This window comes from Micromesistius poutassou (genome assembly GCF_964030765.1).
Source record: "Micromesistius poutassou genome assembly, chromosome: 16".
Lineage (NCBI taxonomy): Eukaryota > Metazoa > Chordata > Actinopteri > Gadiformes > Gadidae > Micromesistius > Micromesistius poutassou.
In genome coordinates, this window is record NC_140286.1 from 13,705,697 (window position 1) to 13,725,455 (window position 19,759).

General features: G+C 44.1%; 1 pseudogene across 1 annotated transcript; it reads left to right on the forward strand.

Moving 5' to 3' along the window:
* The first annotated feature begins 269 nt into the window (after positions 1–269).
* LOC311360671 lies at positions 270–18,959 on the forward strand (annotated as a pseudogene). The gene is made up of 6 exons: positions 270–369; positions 3,276–4,457; positions 12,874–15,263; positions 17,035–17,042; positions 18,141–18,480; positions 18,951–18,959. The product of its transcript is annotated as an uncharacterized misc_RNA (transcript).
* Positions 18,960–19,759: the final 800 nt, after the last annotated feature.

Sequence of the window (19,759 nt, forward strand, 5' to 3'; positions counted from 1 at the left end):
CAGGAAATGCATTTTCAAGTTATTATTACGAGCCAATGAATATTATGAATCTATAGTAGGCCTAACAGCATCGTCGGCCTGCATACAATTTAAAACTGAAAATGTACAGTTAATTATTCATAATTTATCTCTGCGTTTATTGAACCGTTTTCTTTAGAGTTACTGATTTTCTTTCTCAGTAGCAATTCTATATCTAATGCTTACTAAACAAATGTATCTTTAAATAAACTTTGCGTTATAAGTGTGTGTGTGTGTGTGTGTGTTTTCAGATGGCCGTGGACAGTGGTCAGACCGTAGTGCTGGCAGCACTGGGCCGGCCGTTCAGTCTGGGGATGCTCTACGACTGCCGCAACGACTCACTGATCCCCGGTAAATACAATATAACAGAGTCTAGAGTCTAACGGACAAGACACAAGATCTCTTGTTGTTGTTATTTAATTTGCGTGTGATTTGGGTGAAATCGATGAGTCTGGCCAAATGTTATTATGGATGTTATTATTATAAATATTAGCTCATATTAGCTCCAATAGACCTGACAATCCCATTTAGTAATGACAGCCAAACCATATCACATAGGTTCATAGGCCTAATTATTGAGAAGAGAAGAGATTATTTAATCATATTAATTGCAGAGAATAACCTCCACCCGTTTCCATAATATCTGCTACTGTCGTGGAAATTATCTTGTGAAGATAATACACTTGGGGTTAGGGTTATTTATAGAGCCGTTGTGTTTTGCACAACCTCGGCCTATTGACCTAGGTTGGGCTGTCTCTTGAGAGACGAGCCCATTCTGGATCTTCAAATCGTTTTTTACACAGAAAAATGCTCATCACCAGAGCGTTGCTCCGAAAGAGTGAGAGCTGTGTGAGAGGGGGCCCTTGGTTCACATCTCAGGATCTCAAGGATGTTTTTCTTCCCCGTTCTTATTCACAAGGCTCACAGGAGATTTCCTTGTGTCACCTTCATGAGCGTGACATATGACAGACAGACACTCCACTTACTCTCTGGCTCCGCGCACCTCCTCATAGTGTGTGGGGGTTGTGCTGGTGCCACTCAGGTGTCAAGGGATAAAAATATTATTTTGTATCTCGACGACTTGCTTGTCCTGAGCCACTCAGAGGACGCTGCGAGACGTGACACCATGACGGCAATAAACGATTGCTCAATCTTCCTTGGGTTTAGCCATCAACTGGGAAGAGCTCACCGCTCCCCAGCCGTCGGCTAGTCTATGGGAGTTTCCCTAGACTCGGCCATGATGACAGCAAGGCTCTAATACTATATTACTGAATGTATTGTGGACAGCAGGGGCAGGAAGATATGCTAACGGAGAACGGGAAGGCCCGTGGTTTAGAGCGTTGTGATTGGCCAAGGGCATGCTGGGAGAACAACACAATGGGAATATAATCTGGGTCTTGACGACCGTTCGGGAGTTCTTTGCCAAACAAACTCAGGTACTGTTGTTACTCTGCGTAGTGACAATAAAGCCTTGATCATTCAACCCTAGTCCTTCTCGACCTCTCGTATTTTGTTAGAGTATTATTATGTCGGTTTTATCCACAACAGCTGCTCTTTGTCCCTGTTTATTTTCATGTAGGCTGTCTGGCACTGCCTCATGTTGATGCCAGGCTTGGCTAGGCTTGTTTCTCGGAGCTGTTGCTGTAGCTGATTCGCAACATTGCTCCTCGATTAAGCCTCTCTGCTGTCACCCGGTGGTGACCTAGCATTACACTGGGAGTGACCGGTTATTCTGGCTTTGGTCGCGGTTCGTAACCAGCGTCTTAATATCCTGTCCTCTAACAATTTATAATTGATCCACTACCCCTTCTCTTATACGCTTTGTGTTTATTGAGAAGGTTTTGTGAGCTTGTGTAGACTTTTAGTCTACCGTCGCATACGGTCATGTTGCACACTTGGTGTGTTCTCCGCAAAGTAAGAGCTTCTTCGCTGCGTTGTTACGCCGAATTAGCTGCTCTTTGTCGCTGTTTATTTCATGTAGGCTACACCGTCTCGGCTTCGCCGACGCGTTACGCTGGTATTAAGAGTGACCGGATATTCTGTCTTTAATATCCTGTCATCTGACAATTTCTAATGAATGTTATCCTTGTCTCTTATATGCTTTGCGTTTATTGAGAAAGTTATGATTGCTTGTGTGGACTTTAATCCAATGTCGCATATTTTCTCCAGTTGTACACATTCTGTGTGTTCACTGGCAACCAGAGCTTCTTCGTTGCTTTGTGCAGCCGATTAGATGCTCTGTTCATTGTTATGCCTGCCAGCGGTTCCTCTTACCGCCTCTCGTTGGGAGTGGATGTGGGAGGGGCCTTGTTGCTCGCCGCAGTTGGCGGCTTGGGTTTTTTCCTAGCTCCGCCCCCAGTGGCAGTGGACGTAGGAGAAGCCTTGTTGCTCTGCATCACCTGGTTTTCATAGATTATGAATTACGGGTTGAGTCAGAAATTACAGACTCACTTTATTCTCTTGATCCTCGCTTTGCATGCTCTTGGGAGAATTTCGGGTTCTTGAGTCTGATGTGCCCTGTGACTTAGGTCTTGTGACTGGGGTCCAGCAGGAGTACATTGATTGGGCTCCGCTCGCAGCTTCACCTTAGCCCATAAGGCGAAGCCTAGATGGCGTAGCCTACATGAAATAGAACAATAGTTATGTTATTATAACTCTAATTCTATGATTGTAGCCGTCTAGTTTCCCACCTGCTGTTCCCTCCAATTGCTGAAAGAATAGCGTGGAGGACGAACGCTGCTCTGCGCCGCATTATATACACGGTGCCGTGGTGCCCACATTGATTGGTGCATAGCTGAAATTTTCAGTGTGTGCGAGCACACGCACGGGACAAGCCCATAAGGCGAAGCCTAGACGGCTACGCCTACAATCATAGAACTAGTTATAATAACATCGTTCTATCGTTCAGAAAGACCAACTCTCTTCTATATTCAATACATGTGATTTGGTCATTCAGACTCGTGTAAAGTATTAGTGTGAGTTAAAGCAGTGATGTGTTCATTATATAGAGCAGCCTATATCATCCCACATCAGGACAATTTCACACCTTCATTTATTTGTATATAAACTTTATTTATCCTAGTATATAACACATTGAGATTCAACAGCTCTTTTCAAATCTGACCTTACAGCCTTCATAGGAAAGCATTTACTTTCAGTAGGAAACCATACGCTGATATATAAACAAAATGTATATATTTTTTTGTATTCCTCTGAGCTTGGATTCTGATTTGTTTTCTCTTTGTCTTCTTCTGAAGCTTTGACACTTTGGGACCGGGAAGCCTTGGAGAAAGAAGCAGATGAAAGACCCCAACCCAACAGTGACTTTGAGATAATTGCATCTGACTCCATCGAAGACAAATCTAATGCATTGAATGTTGAAGCTGCACTCAAAGGCAGTTTTCTGTGTGGACTGGTTGAGATAGACGGCTCTGCTAAATTTCTCTCAGATTCTAAGATTTCCAGAAATCAGGCTAGAGTGACACTAAAATACAAAACCACAACCACGTTCAAAGAGCTGTCAATGAATCACATTGGCAAAGGTAATGTGAAGTATCCAGATGTGTTTAAATTAGGAGAAGCAACACACGTAGTGACAGGAATCCTTTATGGGGCACAAGCCTTCTTTGTGTTTGACCGTGAGGTGTCACAAACGGAAGATCGGCAAGACATCGAGGGCAATCTAAAGGTGCTGATCAAGAAGATACCCACCTTGAAGATAGAAGGTCAAGGTTCTCTGAACATGGCAGACAAGAACATTGTGAATATTGACAAGTTCTCCTGCAAGTTCCATGGGGACTTTAACCTTGAGAAAACCCCTGTGTCTTTTCAGGAGGCAATAGACGTTTATCAAAGCCTACCTAAGCTAATGGGAACCAACGGAGAGAAAGCAGTGCCTCAGAAGGTCTGGTTAATGCCACTGAAGACTCTAGATTCTGCTGCTGCTAAACTGGTTCGGCAGATAAGTGAACAATTAATCAGGGATGCTCAGAATATCCTGGAGGACCTCAGCGAGGTGGAAAGGAGATGCAACGATGCAGAAAGCTGCTCAACAACCCGGAAATTCCCACAGATTAACAAAAAGTTAAAGGCTTTCAAAGAGCTGGTTTCTCAGTACAAACTGGAATTCCAGAATACTATGGCAAGGAAACTCCCATTGATCAGAGGAGGAGGAGAGGAGGAAAGTGTTCTCGCAAACATCCTGAAAAAATGACATTTCTCTCCTTTCAAAAGTGGTGAACTGAATGAGTGGATGGAATGCAAAGAGACAGAAATCAAAATCATCAGCTCTCTGATTGACAAAATGCCCAACATGACGATTGACACCAGTGACAAAACTCTGCAATATGAGCTAGAGACTGTAGATTTCAGACATACAGTGTGCTTTGTCTTTACCTCCCTGGAAACCCCAGAGCCTTACCTTTCAGCTATGTCCAACTGTAACGGTTGTAAGGCAGTCAGAGATTGAGAAACGTCTTAGGAATATATTGGGTTTATTCCTTTGAAAAAGAAAAGAAAAACATGCCTTCAGGCAAAGGTGGACTGGATATGCAGCATCCGATGCAGAGCATGCAACTTCTCTGATCCATTTGACATTAATGCAATAATACAAAAAGCACAGAAATAGGAGAGATATTATTATCTTAATAATCCTCATAACTTATTTACATTTTATATTTGGAACAACATACCTTTGAAAAAGAAAAGAAAAACATGCCTTCAGGCAAAGGTGGACTGGATATGCAGCATCTGCACAAGCAAAGTAAAATATCTACATTGTATTACCCAGGCTACATTAACCGCATGGACACCTGCTAGCGGACTTTGCATTAACAAACTTTCTATCATTACTTTAAAATGTAACCAGATCATCACAATGCGTATGGGATAATATCACACATGTGATATGTCAAAGTTTTCAACTTAAACACAATTTTACGGTTTGAAAACTAATATACCGCAGTGAGTGCTTATTACAGTGTACCTACCCGATGCAGAGCATGCAACTTCTCTGATCGGGTACGGCAGAGGCGCAGGGACAAAACGCAGCAGATCCGCAATACACAAACTGTCCACCGGTGGCTCCAAATCACAAACTCAAAACAAAAAGGCTTTATTATGGCGAAACTCACATACAACACTAGACCCTATTTCTAACTCTGTTACACCCACCTCCCCCGAATTTCGCCAAATATAAGCAAGGACTGCACAGTATTCCTGAAAGCGACCAAGTACACCACCTGTCAACACTAGACAAAGGGTCACCAATTACAGGACAGCCAACCACAAAAGTATCCAATAAGGATGAAGTGAAAGGAGAGCCGCACAAACTCTCCAACCAACCACTGGCAGTAGGGTGCCTTATACACCCCACGAGACCCAGTAACCGCATACCAAAAGTCAACAAACAGAAATAAAGGAGTCCTCCTTAAACTAACCAAGGCCTGGTTCAACCATATCACTTAAATGTGTGTCAATAAACCTTGACACCTACTGTCTAACCATGAAAGACTGGAAACACCGACCTGTAAACAGACTGCATAGACGGACGTGTGTATGTAATGTCTTGCCTCAACATAGTATGAATCAGTCTGTCAACTGGCCTGATAATGCGACCAAACCTAGATCTCACCTGTGTGGATAAACTAGGATTCTGAGATTGTGCAACAGGAGCTACGGTGTCAATACTATGTGAGTCAGTGACATCGTCTGTCTGTGTCACAACAGTCAATCCATCAGTCTCTGTATGTGTGAGCACGTCGGTGTTACAACTATCTGACTGTGAATCCGTGTCTCTAGCAACAGCCGTACTAACGTCAGTGTCAGTCACAAGTCTTGAGTCAGAGGTGAAGGACTCTTTGAGGCCTTCAGACACCTCTGGGTCGCTCTGAGAGACAAGAGGAGCAGATACTGTTCCTTCCTTTCCAGCTGACTCAACTTCAGAAGAGTCAGGAAATGATGATTGAACAACCCACTCTACGGTTCGTCCCTCTGAATCCACAGGTTCATGACCAGTCTCCCTCTGCACTTGCTGAGATTCTGAGCATGATTCAGAGGAATCATGATCTACATCCATGACATCTGGCAAAAAGTCTGGATCATCAATTGAGGCAGAATCATTGCCTGACTTTGACAATTGAGCAGAAGGCGAAGATGAGCCCGGGTCAGTGAGGATACTTGTGTCATCCATGGGCAGGAAGTTCACCAACATCAACATGTTACGGTGGACCACTCTTTCCTTTCCAGTAGCTGTGTCCCGTATCTTGTAAGTGTGTGTCTCTGCGTTCCTGTCCACCACAGTGTACACAGTAGATTCCCAGCGATCTGCTACCTTTCTTTTCCCTCTCTCCTTCTTGTTGGCCACCAACACACGGTCACCAATGTCAATGGCAGGCCCCTTCGCTCTCCTGTTGTAGAGCTCAGCGTGACGGTGTTGCTCCTTCGTTGCATGTTCCTGAGCTATCAGCATTGCACCTTGTAGATCTTTCACAAGTGACACTACATACTTGTCATAGCTGACTACAGCTGGATCATTCAGGACATTTCGAAAAAGCACATCAACTGGTAGACGAGGAATCCGTCCAAACATCAAAAAGAAAGGAGCATATCCTGTGGTCTCGTGAACCGTACTGTTGTACATGAACGTCAGAGTCTGAAGATGGCGAGGCCAGTTGGCTTTCGTGTCAGGAGCCAGTGCACGGATCATGTTGCCAAGAGTTCTGTTAAAACGTTCCACGCTCCCATTGCCCATAGGATGATAAGGGGTGGTGTGTGATTTCCTTATACCAGAGACTCTGAGCAGCTCGCTGATAAGCTGACTCTCAAAGCTGGCACCTTGGTCGCTGTGGATACGTTCCGGGAAACCAAATATACAGAAAAACTTGTCCCAGAGGACTCTCGCCACCTGCTTGGCTGACTGATCTTTGCAGGGGAATGCCTGAGCCATTCTTGTAAAATGATCGGTCACCACCAGTACGTCAACCGACCTGTTGCTCGCATCCTCAGCCGTCCAAAAGTCGATGCAGACGAGCTGGAGTGGCCTGGTGGACATGATGCTCTCTAGGGGTGCCCTGTCAACAGGCTCAACCGTCTTGCTGACGATGCAACGCTTACAGCTGCGGACATAGTCCCTCACATCCCTGTCCAGACTAAGCCAAAAAAATCTCTGTCTGGCCAGCCCGAGACTTCTGAATTGACCCTGGTGACCAGCATCGTCATGGACTCCCCTCAGGACAGCAGCTTTAAGTGACTCAGGAACCACGTACTGGTGACGTTTAGACTTAGTGATCAAGTCTTTTGAAACTCTGTAGAGTATCCCATTACTCAAAACAAACTTTTCCCAATGTTTCAAGTATCTTAAAGCTGTCACTGATTCTTTTGCTCGCTCCCTCCTGGAGGGTCTACGACGTCTCTCCACATAATACAAGACTCGAGAGAGGGCTTTGTCTTTGAGCTGTTCATCACGCAACTCTTTCTCTGTATATGCAGGGAGCGCTTCCTGTCCACCTGGGACAATCTGTGGTACATGTTGCAGAACAGCCACAGCACGGGTTCTTGCCCCAGTCTCCCATTCACTGTGTGACTGCAGCACAGCCGATATTTCGTCCATTCCAAGGGACTGAGTGTAGACAGCAGCAGACACACTCTCAACTTGATCATCTCCCTGTACTGGATTCCCATCACGGGCACTGGAACAGCGGAAGGTGTCTCGGACACAGTCGGTGGTCAAACCTTGTACCTCAGAGAGGAGACTGTTAAGGGGCTCTTCAAGAAGTCTAAGACCGACTCTTTGCTTGACAAAGGGCACCCGACTCAATGCATCAGCAACAACATTCTGTGGACCTGGAACATACTTAATGTCGAAGTTGTAGCTGGCTAACTTGGCCACCCAACGTTGCTCACAGCAATCGAGCTTTGGTTTTGTCATGATGTGAGTCAACGGATTGTTGTCTGTCCACACTGTAAATACATGGCCTTTCAGCCAATGACTGAATTTGTCGCTGACAGCCCACTTCAAGGCTAAAAATTCTAAACGATGCGCCGGGTAATTCCTTTGAGACTGAGAGAGTGACTTGCTGGCAAACGCAATGGGTCTTGCCTTGGTTTCCCCCTCTTTAATCTGAGACAGAACAGCACCAATGCCATCGAGAGAGGCATCCACAGACAACATGAAAGGACGGGTGAAATCAGGGTGAGCCAAGACCACCGCTTCTGCCAGCAACGATTTCAGCTTCCGGAAAGCCTGTTCCATGTCATGAGTCCAGTCAGATGCACTCAACTTCCTGTTCTGTGATCTCTGTTTGAGCTTCCGGTTGCCTTTGCACTTCCGTTTCTGTCCTGTCAACAGAGAGAAGAGGGGCTTGGCAACGGCAGAATAATTTGGCACAAAGTGTTGGTAATAATTGATCATCCCGAGGAAAGACCTGACCCGTCTTGCTGAGGGTGTCATGCCATCTGCCTCCATTAGGTCAGCACTTGTCACCTTTGCGATGCCATCGATCTTGCTAGGGTCAGTTGACACACCAGACTCATCAACCATGTGCCCAAGGAACCTCACAGACTTGCGAAGGAAAAAGCACTTTTTGGGGGCAAGTTTCAGGTTGTGGCTGCGCAGCCTGCTAAACACCATCTCCAAGCGCTGCAAAGCCGTCTCCTCGTCAGGAGCAAAAATGAGCAAATCATCTAAGTAGCAAAGCAGGCTCAGATAATTTTGGTCTCCAAAAATGCTAGTCATCATGCGCATAAAACTTCCAGGGCTGTTGCAAAGGCCTTGTGGCAGACGATTGTACTCGTACAAGCCCATTGGAGTGGTGAAGGCAGAGTACTTTCTGTCATGTTCATGCAATGGCATGTTATAGAATCCAGAGGTCAAATCCATAGTACTGAAGAGGGAATTCCCTCCAAGCGCCGCTAGGCAGTCTGCCTGGTGAGGGAGAGGATGGGCGTCCTTAAAAGTTCGCTTGTTCAACCAGCGGAAATCCGTACACACACGGAGATCACCATTCTTTTTCCATACAAGAACCAATGGAGATGCATATTCGCTGGTGGATTTCCTGATAATCTCTTTCTCCTCCATTTCTGTCAGTACTTGACGCAACTTCTGATATTGACTGGGAGGCACTCGTCTGAACGGGAGCCGGAACGGCCTGTGGTCTGAGAGGTGTATACGGTGGACGAATTCCTTCGCCTCTCCACAATCCAGATGATGACGCGAAAATATGTCATTGTAGTGCACAATCAGCTCAGTGAGCTTGTCTTTACACTGTGTAGACACATCACATGAGTTCATGTCAATCTCACTCAATCCAACTGAGTTGAGTTTCTCGTTGGCAGAACACTCATTTTCAAAAGGACTGGCTACTAGGGAACAACTGGCCATTGATAGCTCTGCTGTGTCTGTGACATCCATGTCTTCGAGAGCAATACAGGGGAACACGTCAGCTAATTTAGCATTGCGCCTAACCAAGACAGGCTTGTCTGAGGTGTTAATAAGTTTTAATGGAACCCATCTGTCACCCCACAACGATGTCACCATTCTTGCCACCAGAATCCCTCTCGGAGCTGAACGGCACGAGGTAAGCTCTGTTAGCACGGTGCTACCGGGAGACACAGCAGCAGACTTGGGCAACTTCCCCCACATTAGGTACTCACGACCAGGTTCAAGGCAAACTGCCGAGTTGCTCCTGACAGTGCCTATCTTGTCAGGAACCTCCTCCCCTCGCCATCGGTCCAGACCAGCAAGCATAGATAGGAACTGCTCAGACTCTGAATCTCCAGCAGGACAAGGGGTAGACACAGCTTTCCAGTAAGCATCACACTGCTTGTACTGACGAAGGATATGCTTGATGACGTTGGTGCCAAGTATCATCTCATCATGCTGGCCTTGGACAACGAGGGTGGGAACAGTTATCTTGCAGCCATACACCTCCATATTTAAATGGACGGCTGACTCAGGCGATACACGACGTCCACCACAGCCAATGAGGACGACATCTGTGCTGAACTGATCATGTACTGTAATTACTCCAGCTTCACTAAGCTTCGTCTTGGCATCCTCGTTGATGGTACATGCCATAGAGCCACTGTCCATCATTGCATTCAAGGTCACTGCATTACCAAATTTCACAGGTGTGTAGAAAAGACTGTCACTGCCAACAACTTTGTGTATGTTCTGATATACAACTCGAACGTTATTGCATGAAGTCGTGTGTGTGTTATAAATGGTCTCCGCGTCAGAAATATCTTCACATTGGGAGGACGAATCAAGACCCATACTGTCTCCCCTTGAATATGGGTCAACTAGTTTCCCTCAGACTGAGAGGAAAACTTGGTGGGGCATGCCATCTTTGTGTGACCTGGGGCTAGACAGGCAAAACACAGCTTCTCTGACATGCAGTGGGTGACGGTGGAGTGTTTACTGTCATTGCAGACACGACAGGCCTTCTCACGATTACCACTCTGAAATCTTCCTCCACGGGGAGCGCTACTACGCTGCTGCACTCTACCCATCATCTGCTCCAACATCGACATCATGCGAGAGAGAATCCTTTCCTCCGCCTCCTGAGTGTTCTGCGAAACAGCTGGGATAGAGGAGCTAGAGGGGGGGCCTGGAGTCTGAGGCAGGACATGGCTTTGACTCATGGCAGTGACGGAGGGGGAACACTGTGTGTGGCTCACTGGAGCAGTCACTGGGGTAGAGGTAACGGTGGGGCACTGACCATGACACTGCTCGAGCATAGGCTGGCTGTACGCTGCTAGGCTGGATGGCATGCTAGCAACGGTGGTGGTGTGGCTCTTTACATCTCTATAAGCTCTGCTAGAGGCCCTCAGCTCTCTCTGATAGTCATCAATCCTCAACTGTATATCACGTGCACTCCACTCATGAACAGGCTTACACTTAAAGATAGAGGAGAGCTCAGGGTCGGGGCAATGCTTGACAAACATGTGCGCAATCTCTTCATTTGAGTTCTCCATCCGCCTACCTTGCCTGCGGAGGCCTTCATCAGCCAGATCAGCCGCTCTGTTCACCCTCAACCAGTAATCAACTGGGCTCTCACTAGGCCGGGGAAGGGTGGAGTAAAAATCAGCTAGAGGGAGGCATGACGATGTATCACTGAAATATTGAAGGAGAATATCAAAAATGAGACAGGGGTTCCGAGACACATCAAGAGTCTGGTCACTACGCAGGGCGACCTTCACGACATCCCTCGCTTTGCCCATAAGCCTCTCCATTATCTCTTCAGCCTGCTCATCCACAGGACACTTCTGCTTCCTGAGGTTAGTCTTAGTCATGTCAATCCAGTCCTTAACTGGGTACTTGTCAGAACCATCACCTCTGAATAACTTAGGCTCTTTGTCTGACTTTACATGTACTGTAACATGTGAGTCTGTGCGACTAACAGTGCTGGAGTCAGTGCCTCTGTGTGCAGGTGATGTGTTGAAAGACGTGCAGCTCGGGTGGTTGCTGTTAACATTAACTACACCAGCAGACATCAACCTGGCTACAATGGACTCGCCAATCTGAGCACCCAACTCCCCCATCATACCTGTGAGTTGGCTAATAGCGGTGGCATCATCGCTACCGGGTGTGGATGTGAGAGGACCCTCCCCCATGAACTGGCCAACAGGAGTACAACCTGGGTTCTGACCTAACCCTGTACCCCTACCGCTGTCAGCTAATGGCTGGGAATAACCCACCTCCCCATTGACCAACCCACGTCCCACAGCACCACTATCGCTACATTGCCAGGCACCCAACATACCCCTTCCTTTAGGCAGAACTGGACTAGCAAAATTCTCTGCCACATTCCTTACACCTTGTCTCTCAGCCATAATGGCAAGTACATGCGTTGTGTATTTAAAAAAAAAAAGAGAAAAATAATAATAATAATAATAATAATAAGATAAATAAATGCGAATTACTGTATCTTAGAACAAATGGATAGTGCCAAAAACAGGGAAAAGAAAAAAAAAATTATAAAATATATATATATATATATATTCTCTAGACACAGCCCTACACTGCCCAACCATCTACCAAAACAACTCTGACCACACTTGATCTTGCACACTTGAGCTGGGCTTCTACACAGCATCCACGGCGATCGGCGTCAGGCTGATCTTTGAGATCGACGGAGTCACGGCACCAGTGTAACGGTTGTAAGGCAGTCAGAGATTGAGAAACGTCTTAGGAATATATTGGGTTTATTCCTTTGAAAAAGAAAAGAAAAACATGCCTTCAGGCAAAGGTGGACTGGATATGCAGCATCCGATGCAGAGCATGCAACTTCTCTGATCCATTTGACATTAATGCAATAATACAAAAAGCACAGAAATAGGAGAGATATTATTATCTTAATAATCCTCATAACTTATTTACATTTTATATTTGGAACAACATACCTTTGAAAAAGAAAAGAAAAACATGCCTTCAGGCAAAGGTGGACTGGATATGCAGCATCTGCACAAGCAAAGTAAAATATCTACATTGTATTACCCAGGCTACATTAACCGCATGGACACCTGCTAGCGGACTTTGCATTAACAAACTTTCTATCATTACTTTAAAATGTAACCAGATCATCACAATGCGTATGGGATAATATCACACATGTGATATGTCAAAGTTTTCAACTTAAACACAATTTTACGGTTTGAAAACTAATATACCGCAGTGAGTGCTTATTACAGTGTACCTACCCGATGCAGAGCATGCAACTTCTCTGATCGGGTACGGCAGAGGCGCAGGGACAAAACGCAGCAGATCCGCAATACACAAACTGTCCACCGGTGGCTCCAAATCACAAACTCAAAACAAAAAGGCTTTATTATGGCGAAACTCACATACAACACTAGACCCTATTTCTAACTCTGTTACAAACTACTTGGATAAAACCCAACCAGACGACGTGCCATGTGTTTATGATTTGGAAAAGGAACAATGGTTCTCCTCAGATGTACCGTACAAGAAAATAAAGCTCTTCAAAGATTTTGCAGAGGCCAACAAAGAGAACAACAGCATCAGGTTTTTAGCAACTGCAATAAGAGATGATGAGAAGAAAGGTGCAACCCTCCACCTCTACAAGGATGGCTCCTTAGTCAACTACAACTTTGAACCACCTTCAAAGCCAGAGATGATCACAGGTGACATAACCCATAACAGTGTAACACTGAATATTTCCCCACCTCGATCTGGGTTGACAACTGTCACCCACTACACTGTTGAGTTCTGTGTCCATGGAGACGATGTTTGGCATCAACAAAAGGAGTGCAAGGCTGGAGATGTCACAGTGTCCGGCTTGCAGATCAATGAAGAGTATCAGTTCAGGTGTAGAGCCACGTGCGCAGTCGGCCTCGGTCCGGCCTGTGATGCTTTAATTAAAACCTTACCATCCAGTCCTCCAAAACTACAAGTTGAATGTTATTCTACAGAGTTATCAGTCAGCTGGGAGAAACCATCTGAGCTTGGACGTGGAGTGGAGATTGAGAATTACATCTTAGAATATGCTAAAACATCTCCAGAAGTGAAACCTGTAGAGTGTATATGGAGCAAACTAACATTCACAGCCAACGAGTCACAACAAGTCATTTCAGGGCTGCAGCCTTTAACGCAATACACTGTCCGGGTCAGATGTGACTGTGGAGTTGCTGGCCTTGGCAAAGAGAAATCTGTAGTTGTGTTCACAAAAAAGACATCTAAGCGGTTGGCAGAAGCTGTTAAGAATGAAGGCAGGAAGAATATAGGACCTTCAGTTACTCTGGACGTTTACACTCTTCCTCTGAAAGCCCAACCCATGAATATAAATGGGTGCCAGTGCTTCATATTTGGAAAAGACTCTGGTAAAAAGAACCGCACCATCATGGTTCTAGGAGCCACTGGGGCGGGGAAGTCCACCCTGGTCAACAGGATGATCAACTACATCCTGGGGGTCACATGGGACGATACCTTTAGATTCAAGTTGGTAGACGAAAGCACGGGCAGGTCTCAGGCTCACAGCCAGACCTCTGAAGTCACCGTGTACAAGCTCTACCACCGAGAGGGCTTCCAGATCGACTACTCCCTGACTATTGTGGACACGCCGGGTTTCGGAGACACGATAGAGAGAGACAGGATGATTATAAGTCAGCTAGAAAATGTATTCTCGGATAAACTTGGAGTCAGCGAGATTGATGCCATCTGCTTCGTGGCCCAAGCGTCTCTAGCTCGGCTTACACCAACACAGAAATACATCTTTGACTCAGTGCTCTCCATATTTGGCAAAGATGTGGCGGAGAACATCCGGATTTTGGTGACATTCTCAGATGATAGAGAACCTCTGGTTCTCAAGGCGATCAAAGATTCCGGGGTCCCATGTCCTAAATCGAAATATGGTTTACCAATTCACTTCAAATTCAATAACACTGACAAAATGATACTTGGTGCAAACAACGAAGATGAAGACGATGATGAAAACGAGGACTATAAAAAATATTGGGACACGGGAAGCAACCACATGGAAAGATTCTTTACTGATCTGAACACAATTGAGACCAAGAGCTTGACCTTAACCAAGGAGGTGCTCAAACAGAGAGCTCAGCTGGAGATCTCCATTGAAAATACCAAGGATAAGATACATTTGGCCTTAAATAGTTCTGAGGAGATTAAAAAAGAAACAAAAATGTTAGAAACATACAAGTCAGAGATTGAAACCAATGGGGATTATGAGTACGAAACCTGCGTCCGAAAGCCTGTTAAATTTGAAACGCCAAAAAGCGATTACGGATCAACTAACTGTAAGGTTTGTCATGTCACTTGCCACAAAGCATGCTGGGTAAGATACAGTGACCATGTTTATGATAACATCTTTGACAAGAGTCAACACTGTCACGAATGTAAGTGCCCTATTTCAAACCATATCTATGAGAGGTTCTACTGGGGTTTCGAGATCGTGGATGAGAAAAGAACATTCAACAAGATGAAAGAAAAGTATGAGAAGGCCACTAAGGCAGCCATGTCCGTTCAAGACATCATCAAACAGATGGAGCTGGAGTACGACTGCCTACAGGACGAGGTGGTCAAGCTGATGGAGCGCTCAGTCGAGTGTCTCAACACCCTGAAGGAAATCGCTCTGAAGCCTGATCCACTCTCAACACCTGAATACATCGACCTGCTAATGGAGCAGGAAAAGTCAGAGGCCAAGCCTGGCTGGGAAGAGCGCAACCAGACACTCCGGGACCTGTGGAAAAGAGCCATTACCAAGGGGAAGGTTGCTAAGGGGGCTGGACAGTCCTAGTTGGGGCAGGACAGTCCAGTGGTTAGTACCTCTCCCAGCGCAAAAGGGACTGGATCCATTTAATAACATGTCCTTTACATATTAAAGCTTTTGATTTGATTTAATCACAAGGATGCTGTTGATGAGAATTAACAGAGTAATGAAATTGATAGAAATTAAACAAGTTGGTAAAAATGTTTTGTTTGAAAAAAATATTTAGTTATTGCGTCGCCAATCGGCAGAGTAGAATGCATAAATACGCTATACGTGAATACATTTCTAATTCAAATAGAGGAATGTTTGTTCAGCTCAGTTGCTGTTCGGCAACTGAGCTGCACTCTCTCTTTCTCTCTTCTTGTAAACCTGGACCTGACAACCTGTTCGCTCTCTGGCTGAGGTAACATTGAGTGAGACTTCTGTGATTCGCTCACTCTAGATCACAATGTTAAAATTAAGATTTAATACCCTGATAGTGATTTTGTTTGTTGTTCTGTGTACTTTATATGCTTGGCCACACTCCCCACTCCAGCTGGAACACTGAGTGTAACACTTTCTTTTTCAAGTTAATTGTGCAAATTCTTATGTGTACTTAACACACATCAGCACATTGGATTATGGCTGTGATGTACTTTTATGATGAGATAAATACATTTATTCTTTTTAAATTCATGTTTTTTTTTATTCTTCATTAGTTTATAAATGTAGATGTTATGGCAATTCATGATGCATTTGGATCCCAGGGAGACACATTTCTCCTTTGGTTCTCAAGTGAAAAGGTTTGAATTATTATTATTATTATTATTATTATTATTAATATTATTATAATTGTATTGAGGACAATAACAAAGGCTCTAAAAACAATATTTACTGAAAGTATACTAAGTATCATCATGACGCATGTCTGTTACCAAAAAGAGAATTAAAGATGGATACAATGATCTGTGTTGACTTTAAGCATTTTTATTTGATTCATACCCATTGTATATTCCCAATATTTGTTTAAAGTTATCCTTTGCAGGCTGCCCCTTCTGTTCAGATTTAACGAGGTCATGAACCCACCAGCAGGGGGCGACAACAGTCAGAGATGGGTTTTGTGTTTACTATATAAACACAGACGCTGATATTTATATTGCATTAGAGTAAAAAATAGCTGCTGAGTGTGTGTGTGTGTGTGTGTGTGTGGTCCAAACACAAGATTAATCAAACAGCAGCGTCAAATATCCAATACAAAATATTCTCAGGCACATAAATAGTAAACAATAATCATTAATTACAACATGTATGTCCTGAGATGAAACAACCTTTATGCTTATGTCATTCTATTGTGAGTGTTATGTCATATATGCTTCATATTGCAGAGGCCAAAGCAGATTAAACTCCAATTGAACCTCTTAACTATGACAGACCTCTTAACTATCATTCTAATTTGTGTTTATACTAATAAAAAAAGGTGTAAGAGTTCAGCGATACCAGCGTCATCAATGTGGTCATCACAGGTTCTGAATTATAAGCTGATATACTTAAACATTTAGTTATTGAGGCGGTAACTATCATGAGAAAGAGGTTAAAACACCAAGGTACTTCTAGGATATGTAATGTCCGAGGACAATATTTTTGCTATTGCACATGCTATTTTTAAACGCCACAGCTTATTAAAATAAGTTGAATGTTTTTCTTTTTCCCAACCATAAAGAGACCGGTATGTTTGTGTTAAAACATTACCGTCCTCCAGACATCTTCCTCTCAGGGTCTTGTTGTGTTGTAGTACATCAGGTACCCTGATGGCGGCGGCTGCACACATGGGAACATAGTGTGCATGTCTCATCCTCACCAAACCATTGATTTAAGTTCTGGGGAGATGGGTGCATCATATGTAGCACCTATCATAAATCTGATCCTGCTAGCCTCCATACTCCATAGATCTCTCCATTTTATCTTCTTCTGCTCCACTCCCTCCCAATTCACCCACTGCCCTTGTTTTGCCTGCGACACTGCCTTAGTACATCTTACAATCTCCTCCTGTCTATGTATTTCCTCCACTACCATTTTCCTCCTTTCTCCTGCAGAAGCCTTAGCCCACGAGAGTTTACCTACGTCCCTCCCTATGCCCCCCCACCCATGCTGAACATGGCCCATGATATCCCTATGCCTAAGTGCCGATTGAGCTTGCTGGACCGCTTGTTTTGGTTTCCATTTCCTCCCTGCTTTAACTGTGGGTGCAACCCTCCTCACCACTGGGTCCTTGGACTGAGTAAGAGTCATTTCCAGTCTAACCTTAGCACATTTAAATTCTTCTGTCAGATTAGATATTGGCAACTCTACAATGCCCTTCCCATACAAGGCTACACTGCTTAGGCAGCGTGGGCCACTTTCTGACAAAAGAGTTGATCATTTTTTCCATCCTTTCTACCTTTGACAGAAGAACTTCATACATTGTCAATGGCCACATTAGCCGAGGCAACAAACCAAACTGCGGACACCACAACTTAAGCTTACCTGGCAGCCCTGACTTGTCTATCTTTGCAATACCTTGTCTAGTTTCCTGTCTCAATTCTTCAACCTGTGCCTTATCACTAAGAAAATGTTTTTTTATCAATAATTACAGCCAAACCATATCACATAGGTTCATATGCCTAATTGTTGAGAAGAGAAGAGATTATTTAATCATATTAATTTAAAAATAAAAACCGAAACCAGCGTCCGAAAGCCTGTTCAATTTCAAACGGCAAAAGGCGATTACGGATCAACTAACTGTAAGGTTTGTCATGTCACTTGCCACAAAGCATGCTGGGTAAGATACAGTGACCATGTTTATGATAACATCTTTGACCGGAGTGGTATCTGTGACAATTGTAATTGCCATATGAAAAGCCATATCTATCATGGGTTCTACTGGGGTTTCGAGATCGTGAATGAGAAAAGAACATTCAACAAGATGAAAGAAAAGTATGAGAAGGCCACTAAGAAAGCCATGTCCGTTCAAGACGTCATCAAACAGATGGAGCTAGAGTACGACTGCCTACAGGACGAGGTGGTCAAGCTGATTGAGCGCTCAGCCGAGTGTCTCAACACCCTGAAGGAAATCGCTCTGAAGCCTGATCCACTCTGAACACCTGACTACATCGACCTGCTGATAGAGGGGGAGAAGTCAAAGGCCAAGCCTGGCTACCTGGAGCGCATCAAGAAACTCAAGCACATGAGGGAGAAGGCGGTAACCATGGGGAAGGTTGCCCGCGGAGCCAAATTGATGTGGGGGCAGGATAGTCCAGTGGTTAGAACCTACCAGAAAGGGACTGGGTCCATTTAATAACATGTGCATAACATATTAAAGCTTTATCTGTGTTTTAATTACATGGATACCATTTATGAGAAGTAAGAGAGCAATGACATTGATAGAAATTAAACATGTTTTGTTTTTAAACTTTCTTTATTGGGTATTGGCAGAGTATATTTAAAAAACAGCTCAAAATCCATTTTAATAATTTACAATAGTTTATTTAGACTTGTCAATATAGGTCATTGTGTGAAGATTACGTGATGATATGGGAATGGTGCTTTTAAACATCATACTTTTTCCTTTCTTCTTTTTGTTTTTTGTCATCTGTTCTCTTTTCTTCTTTATCCTGTTTTCGTGTATTGTTGATTTATTGTATGTTTTTTCTTGTTAAATGTGGACCCCAGGAAGAGTAGCTGTTGCCTGGTGTACTACTAAAATATTGCATAAAAACACTATATGTGAATGCATTTTCCTGATTAAAATAGTGGAGCGTTCTTCTTTGCTTCACTGGTTTGTTTAGCTCAGATGCTGTGTGTGGAGCCCCCCTCCCCCCCCCCTCTCCCTTCTCATGAGCCTGGACCTGACAACCAGTTTATTACCCTGATTGTGATTTTGTTTGTTGTTCTGTGTACTTTATATGCTTGGCTGCACTCCCCACTCCAGCTGAAACACTGAGTGTATTGGCTCACTGCTTCTTTGTCCTAATTTTTCAAGTTAATTATGCAAATTATTATTGAGGTGGTGAGGAACTTCAACTTAACACACACATCATATTATGGCTGTGATGTACTTTCATCATGAGATAAATACATTTCTTATTATTTTTTTAATTCATGGTTTGTTTTATTCTTTGTTAGTTTATATTTTGTTGGAGACCTGTAAGGAGACCATTGCAGTAATCAAGCTTACTAGTGAAAAAAGAGAATTTAAAAAGAGAATTAAAGATTATTACAATGATCTGTGTTGACTTTAAACCTTTTTATTTGATTCATATCCATTGTATATTCGCAAATATTAGTTTAAAGTTATCCTTTGAAGGCTGTCCCTTCTGCTCAGTTTTAACAAGGTCATGAAACCACCAGCAGGGGGCGACGACCGTCAGATGGGTTTTGTGTTAACTTTGTATAAAAGACACTAACATTTATCGCCCCCAGCCCCGAAGGTACCAATTGATAAAACACTTTGTGCGTGTGCGTGTTCCTAACACAACATT